This window comes from Vanessa tameamea, chromosome 26, assembly GCF_037043105.1.
Source record: "Vanessa tameamea isolate UH-Manoa-2023 chromosome 26, ilVanTame1 primary haplotype, whole genome shotgun sequence".
Taxonomy (NCBI): domain Eukaryota; kingdom Metazoa; phylum Arthropoda; class Insecta; order Lepidoptera; family Nymphalidae; genus Vanessa; species Vanessa tameamea.
The window spans coordinates 7,264,080-7,288,849 of record NC_087334.1 but is presented as its reverse complement, the minus strand read 5'-3'; the positions used below and the strand labels follow the sequence as shown (position 1 = coordinate 7,288,849).

General features: G+C 33.9%; 1 protein-coding gene across 6 annotated transcripts in view; it reads left to right on the top strand.

Annotated features, from left to right (window-relative positions):
* Positions 1-24,770, top strand: part of LOC113392848 (uncharacterized) — a 102,479-nt gene that overhangs the window by 15,506 nt on the left and 62,203 nt on the right. The gene's annotated exons all lie outside the window — the stretch shown is intronic.

Below are 24,770 nucleotides of genomic sequence, written 5' to 3'. Positions count from 1 at the left end.
TGATATTTTTCAATACACCCGGCATTTTTTAATGTTTTATGTAGGTGGAACACGAGAGCCGTGTTGACCCAGTGGTTACAACGCGTGCATCTTAACCGATGATTGCGAGTTCGAACCTAGGCAAGCACCACTAAATTTTCATGTGCTTAATTTGTATTTATCAATTATCTCGTGCTCGGCACTGAAGGAAAACATCCTGAAGAAACCTGCATGTATCTAATTTCAACGAAATCCTGCCACATGTGTTAGATACACCCGCTTTGGAGCAGCGTGGTTATCACCACGCTGTTATATTTATTATCATAAATATGCTCCAAACCTTCTCCTCAAAGGGAGAGGAGGCTTTAGCCCAGCAGTGGGAAATTTACAGGCTGTTAATGTTGTATGTTAATGTGGAATATGCTCATATTCCCCTATACCTAATGGTGTAGCAACCACAGCCCGTACACATTAGCACTGTAAAAAATATTAATCATTTTATACATTACCAATACGCCATTGATCTTTGGAGCTAAGATTTATTTCTTGTATAGGAATTAACTGCATGAAAATACTTTATTAAATGGGTATAGCTTTTAAGTTACGCGATCCACTGTTTAAATAATTTCTAATATAAACATTTAGAAACGTCCATCCATATTTCATATTTGAAAAATAATAATAATTTCAAAATGACACTTATAACTACTGTTATTTTATTGCTGAACGAAGAAAGAAACAAAGGTATAAAAACGGATTCTTCATAATAAAATATTTAAAAATAGAATGATTTCATAAAATGACAATAGATCAGTTAGATCGTTTTAAACGTTTACGATTCACTGGATCACAAAGACCGCGTCATAACAATTACGTAAAACTCAGAGAGTTTGAAATTGAGGACTGCTCAAACGGCAGATTCATTTGCGCTCGCTGCGTTTCATTCGAACTTTGTTTTCTGGTTTACGGCCTTTGTTCTAGATTATATTTATTTTTAACGATTTCTAGATCTATTTTAAATTAATAAAAGTATTTTTCAATTATAATAGACCAAGTCTGCTAAACTAAACTAACTAAACAATATGAAAACCTATTGTCATGTCATGTCATATCATATATTATGTCATATCACGTTACGTTATAAAAACTGAAGTGCTGAGCTTTACAGCAAAATTGTCTCTATTAAAACCTTCTTTGTGATGTGCCTAAATATTATCTTTTATTAATGTAAGCAAAAATCACTGTCCATAATGGCACCTAGAAACAAGTCGATATTCGATATGCTACATTGTCAATTAATACATTATTATATGGCCAGTCGCCATTCTAACTTCGCACTGTAATATCGTCGTAACAATTAAATATTGTAAATTATATTACAACATAAATACAAGACATAAAGGCAAAGTGAAAAAATACACATAATGTTGTGCTACAGCTATCATGGCGTTCGGTCAAATAGTGCCGGAGTCTATTATTCTTCAACAGATACAGCGTCAAAAAAAAAATTATATATAAGATTACAATTTTACTCTTAATTTATGATCGATAATACTTCATTTAATAAAATTATTATCACATTTTTAAAAATATATGCACATGAAGATTAATAGTTTTTCTATAAAACGGTTAACCTAATATACAAATCTTATACTTTGAAGCTTTTTTTACACAGCCTGACGGCATGTCCCTTCAGAAACATTTAAAGAATCAAAAGTTTATAATATATTTTGTTTTTTTTATTTTCAGATCGGTCCACATAATTCAATTTTTATTCATTCAAAACTGCCAAAACCTGCCTTTCAGACTAATTAACTTTCAAAGTTCTTCAGAAACTTAAACCAATTTTCACGTTTTTAGTTTGAAATTTGTGATTTTCTATACAAAATTTAAAAGTTGACTTCATCCACTTAAAAATTTAGATTTTTAAAAGATTACATGTAACAAATGTCTGTGTACTGATGAACAGAAGATTATAAGATATTGAACACCCTAATAACATATTTCTAAAAATAACTAAAATTTGTATAAACTTTCAATCACTCTCTCACCGTCTTTAGAATTGAGTTTTTAAAAATCCTCTCTCAGTTCATCTATGTCATGTAAGAAACTCACGCGCAAAACGCTTTGAGATTCACAGATGGAAGTTATGTGTAGGATCTCTGTCTGTTTTAAAATTGTCTTAAGTAGATTTTTATAATCTATTATCGTCAAGGACTAATTCAAATTTAGTCTTCATTTAAAATGTCGCCGAAGATAAAAACGGAAACATTTGAGCATCAAGATTTAAAAATGTATCTTTTATTCATAAGATAAATTAAAGTGATTGGTTTCTTTCACCGCCAACTGAATGTAAAGAGTGATTCAGTAACGTGTTGAATTGAAATTATTTACGCTCATCGTTCAATTCAATCAAATCAAATTCAATACATTATTCAAATTGACTTTTGTAAACACTTTGGATTGCTTTACAAATGAATTTAAGTGAGGCTACAATTTGATCGTTATTTTATAGAAATGATTTGAAAATAACAGTAAATAGTTACTTACTTAAACGTTTTACAATGATGTTGCTTCGCCTGATGTGAATATCATTAAATATGCCAAAAAAAATAATTAAATTCGTTAATTTGCAGGTAAGTAATATTTCAAACGTCTTAAATTTTATGAAAAGATCAACTACTGAGTTTCTAATCACTTCCTCTCAATTTTTATCATCAACATTATTTGCCAGACTTTTATAACCTGCCTGAGCTCTTTCCTAATGAGACCCATATCCATGGGAACCTTTTTGCTATACCCCGGATTAAAACACTCTCATGCTTGATAATGAATGCTCTTAAATCATAATTCATTTGATCTCTTACAACTCACCGTTTAAATTCATTTCTTACAAAATCACGAGGAATCATCATCATCCTCCTGCCCTTATCCCAACTCTACTTGGGGTCGGCGCAGCATGTCTTCTTCTTCCATACTTCTCTGTCGGACGTCATCTCACTAGTAACATTCTTTCTAACCATATCGTCTTTCACACAATCCATCCATCATTTCTTGGGTCTTCCCCTACCTCTATATCCATCCACATCCATTTCCAAAACCTTTCTCACAACATGGTCCTCATTCCTCCGCATAACATGCCCATACCAAGACAGCCGGTTTCCGGATAGCTTTTCGGTTACCGGTGCCACTTTCAAACTTCCTCTTATGTACTCATTCCTTACTCTATCCATTCGCGTAACACCACACATTCCTCTCAGCATTCTCATCTCCGCCACATGCAATTGTCTTTCAGTCATCCCTTTTATAGCCCAACACTCTGATCCATATAGAACAGCAGGTCTGACCATGGTCTTATAGATCTTCCCCTTAAGTTTAAGGGAAATACGGGGGTCACAAATTGTTCCCGTAACCTGCCGCCATTTCATCCACCCTGTGTTAATCCTATGCTTCACCGTTCGATCTATTTCGCCATCGCCTTGAATGAGTGAACCGAGATACCGGAAGTCGGAGCAGACTGGAAGGGCCACGCCATCAAGTGCTATGGCTTCAGGACCGGAGAGACCGCCGAAATCACAGAACATGTATTCAGTCTTCGTTCTACTGATTTTCAAGCCAACATTCTCCAGTTTCTGTTGCCAATCTTCCAATCTGCTCTGGATCTCAGGTCCATCTTCACTAACCAGTACAATGTCGTCGGCAAAAAGCATGCACCAGGGTGCCTCCTCCTGTATGTCCGCCGTTAGAGCGTCCATAATTAGCAGGAAGAGGTAAGGACTTAGAGCCGACCCTTGGTGCAACCCTACAGCCACACTGAACTGGTCGGTGTTGCCGGCAGACGATCGGACGTAGGTACAGGATCCCCTGTACATAGCACGGACTAACTCCACATACTTCCCAGGCAAACCTTTCTCTTTCAATGCCCACCATAACACTTCACGAGGCACCCTATCATAGGCTTTCTCGAGATCAATGAACACCATGTGCAGGTTCTTGTGAGCACGTCTGTACTTCTCGCACAATTGGCGGAGTGTAAAAATAGCGTCCATTGTCCCTCGACCTGACATAAACCCCAACTGATTTTGGGTAATTTCACTCTCTTCTCGCAATCTTCTCTCTATTACCTTCTCCCATACTTTCATAGTATGTGACATGAGCTTTATCCCTCTATAGTTGTTGCAATCCTGTACATCCCCTTTATTTTTGAAGATGGGCACTAGCGAACTATTGCACCATTCTTGAGGGATGGTTTCTTCATGCAACAACGTATTGAAGAATAAAGTCAACCACATACATCCGTCAGTCTTTAACACCTTCCATACTTCAACTGGTATGTCATCTGGACCCAAAGCCTCCCCATTTTTCATGCTTTTGACTGCTGTAATTATCTCTTCCATGCTTATTTCTCTTACTAATCCCTTATTTACTTGTGCCTCTTGGAGAATACCATTCCAGTCAGGAATATGTACGTAAATATTTCTTTAGGTTATGAACGTACACTCATCCAATGCTTTTATAACTACCAGTAATATTTCCTTCTAGCGGTATTCAAGTACAGGCGTCAAATATATCGTCATATATATAAAGTTAGAACTGGCCAACGATTAAAATGTGATTATTGGAAAATAGGAAGTTGAACAAATACAAATGTTCGAAACAGAAAAAACACCAGCAGTGGTATTAGAAATGATTGTAATGGCTAGTAAAGGAAACATTAGGGTTAATAAACCTGATCATAAGAATAAAATTACGATAGATCCTGACGTAATTTCGACTACGGTGGACTCTTCTGTCCCATAAACAATTGGATGAAAATCCTTCTTTACCGGCAAGAGATCAAGTGTAGAATCTACAATTCTACGCAATTCATTACAAGAGAGTTGTTGATGGCAACACGTTGCTCATTACAGGTCATCAGTAGTGTTGTTAACAAAAATAAATAAACGAGAGGTGTCATGGACCACCTAGTTGAAATTATGTCGTTTTCGCAATATACTATGTTTTAAATACAGATAAAATTAAATGAAGAAGAAGAATCTTTGAGAAAAAATAAACGTCAAATTGTAAAATATTTTCGTTAAACTTTAAATAATATGATACAATATAAATAGACAGAGAGAAAGAGACGTAAAGGTCACCTGGAGGAGATATAATGTTTATAGGGTTCCGTACCCAAAGGACTATTAATAAGACTTCACTGTCTGTCCGTCCGTCTGTCTGTCACCAGGCTGTATCTCAAGAACCGCGATAGTTGAAACTTTTACAAATTATGTATTTCTGTTGCCACTATAATAACAACAAATACTAAAAACAAAATAAAATGAATAATTAAGGGATCCTTTTTAAAACGCTATTTTTGGCTATTTTTGCTCGATATCAATAAATGTGTGTACTTACTGTTGCTTACCTAGACAATGGTAAGGAACCCATCGTGCGCGAGTCCGACTCGCACTTGGTCGGTTTTGTTTTCTTACGTGACGATTTCTGCCAGTTCACTCTGCTGTAAGCCGCGTAAAAGAAACTTCATTCCAAAAATTGTAAACGACACAGTGTCGTTGACTACTTCTAATAAATCTCCGGACTACTTCTAATAAAGGCAGAACAACTAAAACCTTTTTTGTGATAATGATCATTTCCCGTAAAATAGAGAAACTACTGAAGTAAAAAGAGTCTCTTAAAATAGATAATATCATAATTTATCATTATGACGCCATGAGTCATTATTGCCGCAACAATAAAATATATTTGGGATGGTGATATGTTGATAGGAACAATTCATATAGTGATAATATAAATATAATATAGACACAATTTAAAAATAGAAACTAACTCTTAACTCAATTTATCAGAATAACATTAACAATGAAATAACAGAAAAATCCGAACATACATTCGACGAAACAAGTATTCACGGTTTAAAGAGAAAGGTGTCATAATAGTTTCGTAAAACTCGGATAATTTGAAATGAAGCGCTCAAACGAAGCTTTGTGTGCTCACTGGGTTTCATTCGAGCTTTATTCAGAGATTTATGTTTGAGCTCAGTATATGGTTTTGTTCTGTGGATATCGGTAAGACTTAGAAGATAAACGTGTCTGGTATTTTTAAGTTTGAGCAATGATTTTTTATATTGTAAATTTACTTTTATTATTTTGAATATAAAAAAAGAAATTGAGTGGTAATTTAAATTTCGAAAACGGAATGAAAATGTGAAAGTCAATGATTAAAATTGACTTTATATTTAAATTAAAAATCTGTTCATTTAAATCATAGACCACAAATCCAGGGATTTGGACAGGCTTGTCCGGATAGGAGTCATTTACTCACCACCTTTGCTACAGAAAAACAGTAATATAGCAGATTTTTTATTAATGTGTTCTGGCTTAAATTGTCAGTGAACCTTTATTTTATTACGGGCACAGCAAACGTGAATTAGCGCAATTACGATGTAATAAATTGTTTTTATCTCTTAATGTATTGAGTATCGTTAGGCAGTCTACTTTCAAGGAATATATACAAAAATGTATTCAATTGACAATTTGATTATTGTCGTCCCATCTTAAATTTAGAACAAAATTTTTCTTACTTAAAGAAAGGTTTGTTTATTTCTTATGTAAAAATAAATAAAGGATCGAAACACGATTCACTTTCTACAGATTTGTTTAGAAACTATAATAACAGAAGAACTACCTAATGCAAAGAAATAAACCTAAATTTTGGGAAAGATAATAATTATAAAATAACTTTTTCTGTATCAATTTTGTCCAGTTATAAGTAGATTAGTATACAATGTTTATGTTGAAAACTTTGACCTTTGTCAATTATACGTTAATATAAATGAAAACAAACACAAAGGCCAGATTTGACACAACCAAACAAAAGGGCCTAACATCCAGTGTATTGTTTCTCGCAACCCTTATCAATTCTAAACTAAAGCTAAACGTCCTGACGATGACAAAATAACATACTGTCAAATATATGATTTATCGTATCGTATATGAAGTATTAACTTTTAAAAGCAAATTTAATTAATAAAATATAAATGTTGAAGTTTTTAATTAAAGATCACGAGATTTCAAACATAAATTTAAAAATAGAATTGATCCAAACAAAAAAATTATGCCGTATTTTTTCAAACTTGGAACTCATATATTATTTTTTTTAATTTAAATTTGATCAAACGGGAAGTATATCGTTTCATAAATGATGGCTTTCTGAGGAATCGCCTTCTATTTTTAAAGGTAATGCCAAAAGTAGTTGGGGCACTCAATCATCATCAGCCTTACGTTGAACGTTGTTCAACGGGTGCTTAATTGATAGCCTAATTCTTGAAGAAGGCTTGAAGAAGAAGAAGAATAAGCACGTTGAACGTGCTTGCAACCGCGTGGAGCAGTAACTTTATTTATAGTAAAAATGACATACACTTGCGTATTTCTAACAATTGATTCATACAATGCATTATCCTGTTGAAGCAGAGTTGAATGTGGGGCGACGATACGGGACAGTCCAGTTAAATGAAAGAGTTAGAATAACCGAAGAACAATAGGTCTTAAAGCGCACTGTTTTCGAATGAATGGAAATTGAATACGGATTAATGGTTATCATTATTCTTCCGTAAAAGGCAGCAGTTTGTAATGAAAAGAAAGATCTTACTAATATTATAAATGAGAAAGTTTGGATGGATGTTTGCTGCTCAATCACGCGTGAACGTCTAAGCGGATCCGAATGAAATTTGGTACATGGATAGAATATAGTCTAGAATACCTGGAAAAATCTACCTCTTCATCTTCATCTCCCCGCCACAAGCGGTAGAAGTCGCGGGCGAAAATTTGTGGTAAATAAAATAGAATTCACTCTAAATCCACATTGAATGCTGGAATTTATGTATTTAATATTTCGTTTATGTATAGTTTTATGTGGCGATACAGTTTAAAGTCCAAGAAAAAAAACTAAGTCTACACGAAGAAATATTCTTCAAATTTTCAATGGAACAATGCATTATAAGTCTTAAAATCGATATTGCAGTAGTGATGACTAAAGTACCATTCCGTTGATAATAATAGGCCTCCTCTCGAATTTGAGAAGTTCTGGAGCTTCCGCTACCTCATTACTTCAATGCGGGTTGCTGAATACACGAGACAGATTCCCATTGGAATTATAAACACAAAATAAGCATACGAAATTAGCTTGCCCTGGGATTGAACTTAGAATCATCGTAAATAATCACGTCCTGTACCAGCTATCACAGCGAGCAGTAAAGAAATGGCTTGAAATTAATATTAACCAATTACTGTAAAAATAATTACGATTTAATCTATAAATCCAGCATGACAATTAACATCAACTGTAACTGCATATTTTATTCATTATTATTATAATATTGCATAAAATTAAAATAGAATATTATGGAGTTTTTTGGCAATTCAAGTGTAAAGAAATACTAATTGGCAAATTATAGCACTAGTTCCAACTGAAGCCAAACTTCACACCATAACAGGCAACGTAGCCTAAATAATTAAGAAAATCGATCGACGCCCGAATAACGTGGCTTTCGCTAAAACTGCTAATTCTGTACTTAATATGGCTTCGTTGTCTAGAACGTTATCTAAATCCTAATTCTAGGCTTATAATGTTGTTTTATATTTCGCTGGTACTTATACTTATTGACCTGAATAGTAAAATGACATCTTGTCGCAGTTCCGACGATCGAACACAAATAGTTTCGATGTCTACGTTTATATGTCACAATGTATTTGTAAATACCGTTATACGATAATCTATCTCGTGTGATTGTAAACTATCGAATGATTGTCAATGGTGATTAAACTTAAAATAAATCTTATAAAATTTTCCGGATAATGTCGATTCCGGGAGTGTACATACTTTTTTTAGAGAATTTTTCGACGGAAAAACCCAATGACTTATCGATCCGAACTGAGGTCCTGGGTCCACCCAGGACCTCGTTTTCCGGAGATCAGCGGACTTATATATAGCCACTAGACATTCAATAATCCTTCAAAGAATTTAACGAATAACTACCATTTTCACATCTTTATAATATAATATAACTTGCCAATTAATGATTAATTATAAAAATTAAACAAGTACATTCATCGAAGAATATAAAAGTTCTGCCAGATTTTATTCCATTGTTTTGCCTTAGGAAGGCTGTATTAGCTTTACAGAGCACCCCAACCATAGAAAACCACATAGCATTTAATATTGATACCAAGCATCAAAAATTCATTGAATAATAGGAAATTTCTTAACAGCCGTCTTGTCCTTTGAAAGTTCGCTTTTATGAGCCCATAGGCGTACAATGGCTTGGAGCGATCCATAACCCTCGACATAGAATGAGAGAGTAGGATGTGTAATATAACCTATGTATCCGTGATGGACCGTAAAGAAAGAGATAGAAAATGCGTCTTTTAAGGCTAAGAATACACGAAGCTGGGAAGGCAAAGACGCTTAAAATTCCAAGTTATCTATTTATGGATTATCTTTATAGACAACTTGGAATTTTAAGTTAAAGTTTAATTATTTATTTCTTAATTATAATGGATATGATGTTCAGTTTCAAATTGGAGATCTTGTATACTTCAAATGTTTCCTGGAGAAGTTCGCTGATGTCCTAATGTTTTTTAACTTTTTTTGTTAGGCTTAGGTTTTGTTAATGGTTTTTTTTGTCTATATACCTGTTTTTTTTCCATAAAGTTCAGTCACAAATACCTTGTCGATTATTAAGATAGTTATATTGTATGTTATATTGTAATTGTGATAAAGAAAGTTAAATAATAAAATATATAAAACATTGGAACTAATTTCATAGTTAGCATTTCTTATACCTTCAACACCCGGTGTTGGGAACTAAGATGGTGTACCATTTGTGTCTGTATTTAACCGGCTAACTCCCCATTCAGCGACAGAATTTATGATGTATGGATTGTACCTGTCCAGAGGACAAAGCCCAGTACGGGAAATTGTCCAATTTCCATTAGACGTTGTTTAATTTTCATAAAGGTTTGCTCGTTGCAAATATTGTATGCGGTTCGTAATTTCGTACACAATTCTCAATATGGATTTGGATGATTAATCCAACATTAAGCCATATTTATTGTAATTTATATCTATGACTTTTTTCCTACAATTCGCTTTTTTAACTACTTACTTAGTGGTAGTCACCATCGTATATTCTGCCGCCAAACAGCAATACTTAGTATTTTTGTGTTCCGGTTTGAAGGATGAGTTAGTCAGTGAAGCTACAGGCACAAAAGACATAACCAAAGTTCCCAAGCTTGGTGGCGCATTGGTCATCGGAGAAAAGTTTAATATTTCTTAAAGTAGAAATGTCTAGTGCAGTGGTAACCACTTACCATCGAGTACCCCATTTGCCAGCCCGTCTACTTGTTTGATTTAAAAAAAAAAAATTAATCGTTAGAGAAATTTCATACAGTCTGGTCTCACCTTAATTTTGACCATTTTATACATAAAAAGCAAGCCAAGCGCTGTGATTGGTCGATGGTCTTATTGCGTCGTATTTCAGTTCTCCTATTGGTTTAGGGCAACGACCTGTACCTTGAACCCTGTTTTCATAGCCTTGGGAAAGCGAGGCGTGAAACCGAGAAAGCTTTTTATCATATTTCCCTTTGATAAATTTAATTTACTAGAAATAAATTGCCTCGTTTTAACGACGTGGAGTCTCCTGGATGGATGTGTTGATGAATTTTAACCGCGATATCATTCGCTCCGGCTTTTGATATAGAATTCTACTTTTACGGCTATCCCCTGGGATTTAGGTTATATTACTCGGAATAAAAAAGTAACTTAAATATATGACGTCATACTTTTATTAACATTAACATTCAAATAATAAATAAACAGAAAATACCTTAGTATTCCTTGCCACGCGATCATAATTTCTAAAGTAACTATTTTCATTTTTTATTTATATATAATAGAGTTCCGCATAAATGTGAACGCAACAACAACAATTGATTAAACTTATAAGGAAAAGTAATAAAAGTAATTAAAAAGTAAATAACAGTGTCATAAATACAGAAAATATGAGGTCTCCGAGAATGTTTACCTTAATATAATGAAAACTATTGATCAATGATTCTGAGTTCCGTAGACACGAGTGGGACTTGGCTCTGAGCCAGTTTGTGTATGTCGGGGGAAATATATGCTTAATATCTGCGAACTTTAGTTAAACTGGCATTTTCCCCGTGCTATCATCATTATTTTAATTTGAACCCTAAATGTAATATAGTCGTTCTATTAAGACGTCAATTTTAAAAGCTAAATTAGTATCAAATTAAATGTATTTAATTCAATTCATTCAAATCTTTCAATAATTGGAAACAACAGTTAGTGCTGTACATAAATATATACAAAGATACATATTACAGAATTATATACAAAGTTTTATCGTTTATATAGCGATCGTCCAGACGACCCTTGGTTAGAGGTCTTAAAGTTGAAGTTGCAGTGAGGAGGTGTACAAGAATCCACATGAATTAAATTTTAACTATACATATTCTACTGATATAAAAATATACCTGAATATACAATATATATGATATTACTTAAACAGATATGTATAACATTGTTACATAAACTTATTCACATTTGTATAATATATTTATGTAATACACAACGGTCATTTATGTTCTCATATTTTGCTAAATAATACGCGTATAATCTTGTCCATCCCGATACTTCTATGTCAAACTTAATTACGATCAACTTAGTCGTTTCAACATGATAAGATAACATAGAGCCTTTTTTTATGGTATCGGAGGCAACGAGCAGGAGGCTCACTTGATGGAAAGGCACTATGGACATCTGTAACGCCGGAAGACTTTCAAGTGCGTTGCCGGCCGTTAAGAAATAAGTAGGCTCTTTTCTTAAAGGTTCCCAATTCGTATCCACAGAGTATTCTACAGAGAAGTATCTCGCTTTGTGTGGATGATATTTAAACGAAATACTTTTACTCTGTCACTTTCACAGTTCATCATAGTCTGTATTCGACATCCAGTTCAATATTTTATACCTACATCCAAAAATATTTGCCGATAAGACTTTATTAGTATAAAGTATTATAAATAAAAGAATTAATTATCTTTAATAAGCATCAAATTTCCAACCTCGCGAAGTCATTATCCATACTTATGTTCTATTATTATAATGAGGAAAAATTATTGGATTTAGGAAAGATTTTATTTGGAATCGATAAAATCTGAAACTGTTAAAACAGTTTTAATAATAATAACACCGTTAATAAACTACTTCATCCAGAAGTAACATAGGCTTATATTAATTCAGTAATAATTAGATTTCAGGCTGAATGAGCAAAGTAACAATATATTTCTAAAGCAACCAGATAACGCCACGGGTGAAGCTGTTTTAAAAATCGAAATCAAATTATTCTTTATTCAAGTAGGCTTATAAACGCATTTTTATAACATATTACAGTATTGAATTATATGTAAATCTACCGCCAGTTCGGAAAGTAGATTCTACCGAACCGGAAGGAAAATGTGGTGAAAAGGAGTTATTTACTCTTTTAATTACAGGTCATATAATGTATGAAAGGTTTTGAGAATGGATGTGGATGGATATAGAGGTAGGGGACGACCAAGGAAACGATAGATGGATTTTGTGTAAGACGATATGGTTAGAAAGAATGTTACTTGTGAGATGACGTCCGACAGAGTAGTATGGAAGAAGAAGACATGCTGCGCCGACCCCGAGTAAAATTGGGATGAGGGCAGGAGGATGATGATATTATAATGTATTGAGTAATATGATTTATTTATCAATGTTCTTTTATATGAGATTTATTTGATCATCATGCGTGTTCATGTTCTCTTGTGACAAATTGAATTACACGCGGGCGAAGCTGTAGGCACAGCTATCGTATATGCTAGTTGCCAGTACCTTATCAACAAAATGTGGTCGAGTAGTGTGTACACCGGCTTTCATGGGTACGCCACTCCGAGGTCCCGGGTTCAATTCCCGGCCAAGTCGATGTAGAAAAAGTTCATTAGTTTTCTATGTTGTCTTGGATCTGGGAGTTTGTGGTACTGTCGTTACTTCTGATTTTCCTTAACACAAGTACTTTAGCTACTTACGTTGGGTTCAGAGTAATGTATGTGATGTTGCCCAATATATAATACTATATTTAAAAGTGTAAGATATATCAACGTCTTTCGTCTTAATTAAGTTAATAATTCGTTTTTAGGGGAAGGTATTCGCATCCTAACAACCGCTGCCTTATACTGTCATTAAAATTCAAACTGTTATTGGGAATAACATTATTATTTTATAAAGCCAATTACTCTGTATCATAATATATATTTCTGACAAAATTAAGTGGTTTCAATAATTAAGTAACCTCGCATACTAAAACTTACAACTATGTTGTATACAATTTATACAAATTTTATTATTTTTAATAGAGTTACTTTTATCGTTTTAGAAGGAAGAGACAAGAGTCCTCATCTAGCGGTTGTCCTATTTTAATGTATATTTAAATTATCACTAAATAAATTTAGTATATCGCAACCACGCGATGTTTCATGAGTAACTTTAGAGTTTCATCGATTTGGAATTACTTAGACTTCACTTCATATTACATAACATATAATCAGCCTGTAAATTTCCCACTGCTGGGCTAAGGCCTCCTCTCCCGTTGAGGAGAAGGTATGGAGCATATTCCACCACGCTGCTCCAATGCGGGTTGGTGGAATACACATGTGGCAGAATTTCGTTGAAATTAGACACATGCAGGTTTCCTCACGATGTTTTCCTTCACAGCCGAGCACGAGATGAATTATAAACAAATTAAGCACATGTAAATTCAGTGGTGCCTGCCTGGGTTTGAACCCGAAATCATCGGTTAAGATGCACGCGTTCGAACCACTGGGCCATCTCGGCTCATATATGTATAATACATACATAATATAGTAGAGAAACACTGATAATTTTCGAGGTTTCTAATGTAATCGTAAATAAAGACTTTTTTGGGCTTACATTGCAAACGCTGGCTGAACCCTACGATATAGATCAAAATAATGTACTACAGTATTGTACACCTTAAAAAGGTCTACAATAAAGTCCGCAATGGTTTATGTTTATCTTTTAGGGATAATCCACTATAACGATTTTGTAACCTTTACCTTTTACGAGAAAAAATTGTATATTTACGAAGCGATTTTAAGCAATACACCATAATTCCTTATCCAGCTTAGTACCTTAAATATATTGTGCATTTAAAATAGATCAATATAGTCCTTTAAGATATTACAGATTTAAACTGCAGGGACATGCGGTTTGTATTATATTAAGTAACAGTATTGCACCCGTTCGAAGCTGGGTCGGGTTGCTCTTACATTCAAATGTGCACGGTTGAAAACTTCCTAGTAAGTTATACAAAAACCTGTAGCAGGAGGCCTCGCTCTTCCATAACTAGCATAAGTTATATATATGAGAAATAGAAATAAACATATATTTAAACAAATATAAGAAATCCTTAATGAAAGTACATAAAATAAAAATAAATAAATCTTAAATCATCGACGTTTTTCCTTTCAACCAAAGTTCAAAGCGTTCCCTATTGTTTGAAAAAAAAAAACATATGTTAACTGATCATTTACAAAAACGTTACAGAAAGTATATACGTATCAATTATAAAATATCATTTCACAGACACTCAATTCTAAACGGAAAACTGCTTGAGTTATATAAATCTCAGAGTAACCACCAACCCGTATCATTGCAGCGAGGTGGAATAAACTACAAACGTTCTCCTTGACTGAAGAGGAGGCTTTCACAAAGCAGTTGGACATTTACGGAATATTACTGACTTATTTACGTCCGTCTGTCTGAACTCAAAATCTACCGAACAAACTATCATATGAATTTCATCAATGAACAGAGTGACTCACGAGAAAGATTTTGGTTTATTTGTATTTCAATGTATATAAGCAATCTTTGTTAGTAGCTTTGTGCTAGCTCGACTGGGTAGGTACCACAAACTCATCCGATATTTTACCGCACAATAGCAATACTTAGTATAATTGTGTTCCGTTTTGAAGCGTGAGTGAGCCAGTGTAACTACAGGCACAAGGAGTATAACATCTTAGCTCCCAAAATTGGTGTTATGTAATGAAAGGAAAATTTCCTACAGAACCAGTGTCTATTGGTGGTGGTGACCTACTACTAAGAAAAAGATTGTTGAAGATGTTGGATAATATCACCTCCTCTGGGAACTTTAACCAATAGCGTTATACGTATGGTATAAATGTTTTATGCAGAGCCTTATGTGCGTGACCCGTGTGAAGCTGGAACCTATCCTAGGTTGAATAATCTTTTCAATGAGCTCTATCACTCTTTCACGTTAGTGAATATAATGTAACTTAGGAACAAGAAGTCCAAGCTGATATGAAACTTGAGAAACTTAAACCTACAGTAAAACATATCTTAGAACAAAGACGTCGTTCATTATCTTAGAAATGTCGCGAACAATAGCTTATGTACTATACCAGCTGTCCGTGCTGTTGAAAATCAAAAAAAAACCTTTGGAAGTGACCATTTACGTCGCTAGATTACAAAACAATCGGACAAATAATTTCAAAGATAACATGATGAGTATTAATAAATATAGGCTACCGAGGTATTGCCATGTTATACAAATGTCAACGACTTTACTAAAAAACCTAGTATGATTTAGACAGTTTTACAGATTCAGGAAAACTCACCCTTTCGTCAGTTCAGTTTTTGGATAAAACACCATCCCAGATCATCCCAGATCAGCCAGCCAGCCAAGAAATATGTACAAATTATGCATATACATTTTTTCTAATTTATCGATCTTTCTATTATTGTAAACCCCATCAAAATCCGTTAAATTATTAGAAGAAGATAGCAGATATGCTTCTATATTTATAGATATTATAAGAAACTAGTTTTAGTTCTCGGTTCCACTATCGTTTTCATGGTTGGTTGTCAGGTGTGAGGCATAAAAAAGTGCCTTGTTGTTTTCATCAAATTCGGTTCTGTGGCTGTTTTAGATAGACAGGGTTCGATTACGTGAATCCTTAACGAGTATATTAATTTTCCACACAAAACCCGCATCGGAAGTGAAGAGCTTAAAACACCTCCTCCTTTATAGGACAGAGTGCCTTAACTCGTCTGTGAGATCTTTAGATACCAATTTTAATAAAAAATTTACAATTTTTTTAAATATTTGTGTGTTCCGGTTGTAGTGGCGATGAATCATCTTACAAGCGGATTGAACAGAATAGGAATGATTATGTTAGTAGTATTTCTTAAACTAGAATTGACTAAATTTTTGGCACTAACTCCAATGGATAAGAACGTACGCCAGGGGTAATTTATTTTTACTGAACAGCGTCTCAGAACCTGCCAAGTCTGGTTAAGGCTAGTTCAATAAATACGAAGTGCTGCGACATACATATTTCAGAGAGCTCTTCTATTTTGCATTTTTTTTTTCTATCTTAAGCTACAACGTACTTCAATTTAATTCTAGTAAACTAAATTTAAAGTAATCGTCTCTTTTTGTCTTCATAAGGTTCATATTAAATTTATATGTAACTAATAAAAATAACGATCAGGTAGCCCAATGGCTCGTCCGTCAAACTTAATCTCTAAATTAATAAAAAAAGCTTTTGAGGATGAGACGATCAAATAAATAAAAATGACTAGCAATCATTGTATTCGAGTAAAATCAAACCATTTTTTTTCAAGACACAGACTATTCGTATCTTCCAACCTCCTTTAAATAGCCTTATTGTCAACCAGTGACAGGTAAACTTCGTTAGCTTTCGTCCAGAGTATCGGTATTGCAATTCAACAAGCTTTGAACCGAAACACAACAAGTATTGCTGCTGCAGACGGACTTGCTCAGAGCACTACCAAGTTTTACTTTTTATAGGTTTCTTGCTGTTAACTTTTTGGTTAATGTAATGTTAATTTACTTTATTGTACATCAAAATATAGTGAACAGAAATCTTAGAACAATTAGAAATATTTGATGAGTTAAAAAACATTGTTATTGGACTATTACACGAAAATAATATTATTTTCTTACATTCTATCGGTTCCTATATGTTAAAGCTAGTTACCATCCGTGGCTTTGCTCGCGTTTTTAGGTCGTCAGGTTTTAAGCTACATACCAAGCTTGAACTCCAAGGAAGGATATCCTTGGAGTTCAAGCTTGGTATGTAGCAATACCAAATTTCATCAAATTCGGTTCAGATAGTTTGTAGACATACAGACAAACTTTCGTATTTATAATATGTAGATTTAAATCATGACGTTAATACGCATTAACTCAATGTATATTCCAACATCGTACCCAGACAGCCCGAACCTTGTAGCATTTACGCATACTAACTTACTTTCAAAGCAATTTTCAACCGTTTAAATTCTAAATTTAAAATGTTTTCTTTGTTCCAAATCGAAGATGTTCCGGTGAAAACTCGAGCTTAGACGGGAACGTCAATCGATTTAAATCGAATTCTGAGTCCAAGAGTATATTGCCGCAGGATTGCCGCAGGATTTATGCACCAAGCATATATCTGGCAATCAATATTTGGTGAAGCTAGGTTACGTATTGCTTTTTGAAATGCCTCAGGCTGTAAACTTGGCAGGTTGATGTTCTACCGAAATTACTCCGCAAATGAAATTGTTTATTCGAAGCCATGATTTTATACACTATCTAACTTATTATACGTGTAATTTGTACAACTTGATATGGTAAATTAATAAATTATAATAATAGATATGCTTACAATAGAGCGCTCTGGCAGAAATTTTCACGTGAGGAAGCGTTAAGACTTTTTCAGGCGATCTTTTCCGCTCCTTCTCTTTTATACGTCTTTATTCTATATTATATGAATGTTCTAATTCACACGGAATTTTTATAAACAATTTTCTCATTGTTGTTTAATTATTTTCAAACGATGTTAATTAATATATACTATACAGGGAAAGCAACCACATTCCGTGTTCAATTAAACCTCTCGTTGTTTCATTCGTTCATTCGTTCATTACTGCGAACATCGTAAAAATAAAATCAAAACATGCTATATATATAAAAAGATAGGAAAGCGCGACATCAACGGTCTTCCATTTACAAAATAAACTTAAACTTTAAAAATATCCTGTTGTTTGTTATATTCTATGGTCACCCTGACAACCCGTTCGGTGCCACAGATGCCATACGAGAAAACGCGGGCAAAGGTACAAAATATAAAGAACAATTTTTTCGATTTAATTTAATTTATTTAAAAAACGAAAATACCAAATTCAAATAACACGTTAATAAATCGTATAAACACATACAAACGTTGAAATTAAATATTATTGCATTAAAATTCTTCGTCAGTTATAAATTCAATAAAGTACATTTCAATGTATAGAAATTTATACTTTAAAACTAAAGTGGACTAAACATAAATATCCCACTGTTGGAGAAAAGCTTCAAAGAAAATAAATTTTATCTGACCAAGCATGAATTAGAAACACATTAAAATTATATTGTAAATAAACACACGGGTTAGAACCCAATCTTCGGTTCAGAATTACGTGTTCTAGCCACTAAGCCATCTTAGCTCCTCCCTCTGGTAGCAACAATTTAACTATGGCAAATTATTGTATTGTAAATTGATCATATTGGCTCTGTAAAATATAGTTCATTATTTTCTTTGCAATTTTATCAACATTAATATTTTTACTAGCATGATATAGCTTGTGAAATTAAACTCTATGACATATGTATATAGCGCTGCGTTTGCAGTGGAAGGTACTTATTCAGTAAAGATGGATTTCCACGGCTGATCTGCCAATAAAACGCTATTGGACCGCTTACTCTATATGTTCAGACAAAATTGTGATATTCGGTATGCATTTTGACATTTAATATTTGAGATTACGTTTCACGAGTTCTTTTTCAAAGGCTACATCGATTGAACATTCATATTTCAGTACGAGGTATCTAAAATTTTTTTCATATCTACCGCTACGCATGTCTGCATCTGTGTCTTGGGTTACGTTGTTCCTTATTTTACTATTTTTTTTGCTACGATTATTTATTTTAATTTGAATCATTACATTACATTACATACATCAACAGCCTGTAAATTTCCCACTGCTGGGCTAAGTCCTCCTCTCCCTTTGAGGAGAAGGTTTGGAGCATATTCCACTACGCTGCTCCAATGCGGGTTAGTGGAATACACATGTGGCAGAATTTCATTGAAATTAGACACATGCAAGTTTCCTCAAGATGTTTTCCTTCACCGCCGAGCACGTGACGAATGCCATAATTATAAAGACAAATTAAGCACATGAAAATTCAGTGGTGCCTGCCTGGGTTTCAACTCGCAATCATCGGTTAAGATGTACGTTCTTACCAGTCAAAAATCTACCACAGGTTCGGAAATTAACACCTCGTCCTGAGAAGAACTGGCGAAAAAACTCAAATGAATTATAGTAGAAAGATTAAAAGTTTTTTTTATGTTCTAACTAACAATCGGTTGATTAAAAATAGTTTTTCATTGAAAATAATTAATAACAATAAAATAATTATTATTAGGATGATAAATGGAATTTCTTTTTTTACCACCAATATAACACCCACTCTCAAATTAAATAAATAAATAAATATTGGACAACATCACACACATTACTTTGATCCCAATATAAAGCACTTGTGTTATGGAAAATCAAAAGTAACGACGGTACAACAAATACCCAGACCCAAGACAACATAGAAAACTAATGAACTGAACTTTTTCTACATCGACTTGGCCGGGAATCGATCCCGAGAACTCGGAGTAGCGTACCCATGAAAACCGGTGTACACTCTACTCAACCACGGAGGTCGTCAAAACATAAATTGAAACATTTACTGGTTAAATAAAATTGACATTGTAAAAAAAAATAAGGTGTGAACTTGTCTATTTCGAGCGAGTTGACACTTAATTTAGCGAGCAACTTGTACAATTTAATTCTCATAACTTTTTATTAATTAGTAATTTCAAATTAAATTCTAATGCTACTTCTAACTATGGTACGGTTACTGCATCTAACCGTCCACAGCTAGGCAAAACCGGCTTCGCTCGAGTTAAATAAATAACACTAAACAAATACGGTTTAACCTTTCCTTTTCATATAACATATAACTTTTTCGTAAACGTTGATCTATAATTTATTTTTGATAAGTTTCCATCGAGTCCATACTCCTGCACGAACAAACGGAACACATTTTCTGAACGCATCCGTAAACGTCAAACATGGCCGTCCGTTGAACTGTCATGTCAATAAATTTCATGGATTTAATATCGAAATGTCTCGATTATACGAATTTTGCTGATACTCGTATGTTGTCGACTAAAAAATCATAATTTTTTAACGGTCTATAATTGTGGATAGGTTTCGATCGGGTCTATCGTAGACCTGCACGAAATTATTAATATACATGATTGATGATTAGATTATACTACTGAGCTAAGAGTTGCTTATATGGCAGTGCACGAGATTAATTAAAAAAAAAAATAAAGGTCGTGCATAACAATCACACAATTTTGTTAAGTGTTCACATTAAATCTGTTGATTTAAGCCCACTTAGATTCAGACTCACGTGATGCACCAACTGAGCTGATGATGATCATGTCAATCTCAAGGGCTGCCAGGTAACTACGCAGGACATTATAGTGGACAAGTGTGATTTTCAAACAGATGTACTCTATTCCCTTACTCTTATTATCCGATGGCACGGCAAAGAGTAACTACTAAGTTTCCTGCCGCCTTACTTAGCCTACTTAAACAAAGAATATTTTGATTTTGATTTGAATGCGAAACGACCGAAAGACCAGTCACAGGACCAACGTTTGACGTGCTTTCCGAGGTACGGGAGTGTACACAATTCCAACTTTCAGATTCCATCCTTTACTTTATGTCTGCCCGTCCTGGAGTTTGAACCTAAGACCTCGGGGCCTGCCTTATATAGCCAACAGGACCAACGAGGCAGTCTCGGGTATCAAAAGTTACAAGTCAAGCAAATTACTTGTAACATACAATAACAATGATATTGTGCAATTGCTATTATGACGTGGAAACTGATGATTGGTCAAAAAATAAAACAAAACTTATATTTGTATTGTTGTATTCATAGAATGCGTTATTTAGAGCAACTATTATTTTAAATTTTACATTTACAAGAAGCATTCACATCGGCTGAATATATATATTTTTAATTATTTTATTATTATTAATTCGCTGAAAGTCAATATTATAAATGTTATATTAATACATAAAACAATGGTCTGTGTGGCCTTTTTGCGTTGCTAAGCTATTGTACTGATTGTGATTAAACTTTGATGATTTGTTGTATTATATTTATCCTTCAATATAGATTACCTGTGTAGACCTGTATTCTACCCGGGAGGGGTAACGTTATGTATTTGCACTTCCCTTCTCTAAAAGCCAAATATCTTAATATCCGGCTACCTGTAAGAGAACGCCACCACCAACCGGCATTATAGAGAAGATCATCTTCTCCTCGATAAGAGAAGGGGCTTTAATACAACACTGGGAACAGGCTGTTAATTTCTTGGTTAGTTTTTTCGTGTCCAACGAGCGCGATATTTTCTCTTTAGGATATAAAGGCGGGCAATGGACCACCTGATGATAACGTCGCTTATGTGCTTCCAACCTTGCGAACTACGATGTTATGTCCTTATGCCTGTTATTACTTTGGCCTACCCACCCCCCAAACCAGAACTCACCAATACTAAGTATTGCTGTGCTGGTAGAATATCTGACGAGTGGTTGGTACCAATTTGGACTTTCACACAGCCCTACTAGCAAGTACATGAAATAAATTATAAAGACAAATTGAGCACATGGAAATTTATTACTGCTTGCCTGCGTTTGAACCCGCATAACATATACGTTCTTACTAATCATTGGGCATTTTCGGCTCTCTGTAAGAACTTATTTGACCAAAATTATGTTATAAACTTAAAACATAACGTCCAGGTTACTCAATATATGGCAAAGCTCGTACCGTTAGGAATTCTACGCAGGTTCCGTGCGAAGGACGTTATGATATCTTATCTACTACATGACTTGACCGAAGTATATTTAATAATAAAATACTTTGTCCACAATAAATTAGTAAATTATACATTCTAAATTTTTGTTCTAACATACTTCTAATCATTCAAATGCCTAACTTTAAGTAAGTAGATCAATCGTTTGACTAAAATCTATCAGCACTTCGAAAAGAAGTATTTAAGTGTATTGTCCAATTTGAGTACGAATATCTAAAGCTGCGATGTTCCTATCAGTTTTAGGTATGATGATCGTTGGTGCGCATTGCAAAGGTAAAATGAAGATGCTTAAATGAAGGTCGCAAGTACTGGCTCAGGTCGTATGTTAAGTAATGTATCTCTAAGAATCGTAATTAGTTGTAGCATAAATTCGATTCGATCTTGAAAATGAACGTCGCAATTTTTAATATTAATAAATATATATGTATCTAACATATTTTTTATTATAATTCAAATACAAACACTCTTATAATATACGTCAACTTAAACTGAGAGCATAGATTCGGTTTACCAGTGAAACAATTGCGTGCGATTTATATTTTATTTTATATGAACTAATTACGGGTAGGGTGAGTGGGGGGAAGATGAAAAACGGGGTAACACAAAAAGGCATCAATAAAGACATATTTTGTGTAATTTATCCAATGCACGCAATATTCATAAGACTGCCATTTTGTTACGTCACACACCACATTCGGCATTTGTCCTTTTGAGGGATCGTTTGTGAGTTATAAGGGAATATCTACGCTGTGAATTTTACGCGAGTAAGTCGAGTGTTTTAATCTTACCCTGTGTCGTGTAACTTCATTTACAAGGTAGGTACGAGTTTTTTATTTGTATACATACTTATTATTTTTAATTGGTAGTTATGTTGCTATTTCTAAATATAGCTACTTTTTGTATTTTAGGATTTATTGTAACAATCCGTCTTTACCCGCCAATAGTTGATGGGGTAAGATTAACATATAAAAGTTTCCGTCTTGCCCCGTTTACAAAAGTCATACTAATGGTCTCATGTTCTCATCATCATCATCATCATCAGCCCATATTTGTCCACTGCTGGACATAGGCCTCTCCAAATGCACTTAGCCTGGATTTAGGCTCGGGTTCCATCACAGGACACTAATTATTGTAAAAAAACAGCATTGTAAATCTGTTAATTTGAAAACAGCAACTATGCGAGTTTCTTGCCGTTTCTTCTCGCTGGAGGCTACTTTCCGAAACGGTGGTAGTTTTTTAATATAGACGATTCAAAAACGCTTCGTTGTGAAGTTTACTTGAATAAAATTGATTTGATTTGATTTGAAAATTCAGTTGTGCCTGCCTGGGTTTGAACCCGAAATCATTGGTTAAGATGCACGCGTTCTAACCACTGGGCCATCTCAGCTCTTATAATCTGATGGGGCGGTATATTCGACATGATCGAAAACAGTTCTGGATTTGCACGTTTCGCAGGATTAACAGCATTACATGACTTCCGAGGCACGGGAGTGTGCGAACTTCCAGCTTCCAGGCTCCGGGCTGTTACTGAGTAATTCTCGACAAAAAATGCAATGTTTTTTTATGGACCTCGGGATCTGCGGCTTTTAATTAGCTATTAAACTCACGATGTAGAAACATTTTATACATTTATTAGTATAGATTACACAAATTACAAAGAAAAATCTTTATTATCATAATAAAATTCCCAAATTATTAAACTTAGACAACAATACAAAAAAAAAAAACAATGATATTTCATCTAAACAAAGATCTCAAGCAAGATTCACTTTTATTTAAAACCCATTGTATTCAGTTATCAGGGTCAGTAATGTAACAACCGCTATGTTGACCTTTTTTGACCGATTTAAAAATAGAATCTAGGCATTCAATGGATAGAAATAAAAAGTATGATTATAATTCTTATTTCAAATGAAACCTTTTTTGTTTGTTATGTCAGCAGGGCAGATAGCCACAGATAATTTCTCCTATGTCACGTAAGAACTATATTCAATAATAATATTTGTTTTTTGACAGCTTTTGACGAATGAAATGTCGCTTCAGTGTGATTGTCGTTTGGTGAGTTACGTCATTGGAAATTCAAAATGGTGGACGGTGACGCAAATTACGCCAGTATTCGTATTTTTATTAAGCTATATAATTTGATTTTAAAAGAAAAAAGATTTCGAAATTTGAAATAAATAATTTAAAAAAAAAACTCTTAAGCCGTAAAGGCTGACACTAAGGCAATAAATATTACTTATTAACCGGATAAATATAAAAATGTATTTAACAATATATACATAAAATAACTAGTTATATCCACTGTTACCCTAGTCTCGTTCGAAGGTTGAGTAAGCGAATGTAATTACAGGAACAAGAGACTCAATACGTTAGGTCCTGAAGTTGGCGGTGCAATTTAAGATATAAATAATCCAATGACTATATATGAATTTAATCCTCATAAAAATACGAAAGTATCTACAGAGATCGAAGAACGAAAACAAACGATAAGCAAAAAAAAATAAAAAAGAACATTATAAGTGATTGATAAAATAATATAATTTGATTCAAATGTGTAAATTTAAAAGTATTTCATTAGACATTTAAAATAAAACTCAAAATAAAAAGGTACAGAGTTTAAATTCATATATGACAATCCAGGGTATTCCCGAA